At 34.3% G+C, this 1015-nt stretch overlaps 1 protein-coding gene across 1 annotated transcript in view; it reads right to left on the reverse strand.

The window, feature by feature from the left end:
* The window catches only part of LOC106868706 (bone morphogenetic protein 7), a 155193-nt gene that overhangs the window by 69319 nt on the left and 84859 nt on the right, over window positions 1-1015 (reverse strand). The gene's annotated exons all lie outside the window — the stretch shown is intronic.

Raw genomic sequence — 1015 nt, forward strand, 5'->3', positions numbered from 1 at the left:
TATATATATATATATATATATATATATATCAGTTGAAAACTTTCTTTTCACATTTCACTTAAGGTCTATGTTCCATGTTGGGATGGGTTGCAAAGTTACGTAGAAAGTTGCTATCTCAGCAACCAGCTGTTGAGACCGGCGTAATTTACACAGCATTTTAAAGTTTCCTTATTTTCTTTAACCCAGGCAACGCCGGGTATTTCGGCTAATATACATGTGTGTGTGTGTGTGTGTGTGTGTGTGTGTGTGTGTGTATGTATGTATGTATGTGCGTGTATGCTATAGAAAATGGATATGCTTTACACATTTTATTCTTATAATATCCTATGATGAATTACCTACTTATCTGATAGTTCGATGTAAAACGGCATAATTCGTAAAACGAAATTAAATTTCTGAGGATATTTAAAAGAAAGGCAGGCTTCTTGAGGACTTAAATTCACAGGAAAATATGACCAGTGAAGAAGGTTTGATGGTCAGGCAGGAAATTTAGAAACAGAGGGAAGCGCAAATTATATTTGATATTCACTAATTTTTCACTTTTACCTTCAGAGAGCTTTCACGTCGAAATATTAAATATATAGATAATTTATAATGAAAAGAGTGTGAATGAAATTGTCAATTATCATGACACTTTTCAAAAAACTTTCATCAGCGCTTTTGGTCATCTATCAATAGATATGGCATAAAGTTTACTACAATACTTCAGAAACTTCACAGACAGTAAGGGGACGGCTTTTACAGATCATAGTTCACACTTTTACAATATGATCATCGTCTTTTTATTTAGTTTGCTTTGCGGGAGCAACTGTTTTATCTAAAGCGTATATTGTTGTTAAATGCTCGAAATACGAGACTAGAAAAACAGCCAACAACTGATGAAGGGTCGTTCTATATGTTGTTTGTTTTGTTTTCCATTTGTGTCTTTCGTTGTTCGAAAGAATAGTTCATATTCCAGGTACTCGTACTTCGTATTTTTTGTTGTCCTCGTTTCGTGACGCCCAGTGCCCACACA

This window comes from Octopus bimaculoides, chromosome 5, assembly GCF_001194135.2.
Source record: "Octopus bimaculoides isolate UCB-OBI-ISO-001 chromosome 5, ASM119413v2, whole genome shotgun sequence".
Classification (NCBI taxonomy): domain Eukaryota; kingdom Metazoa; phylum Mollusca; class Cephalopoda; order Octopoda; family Octopodidae; genus Octopus; species Octopus bimaculoides.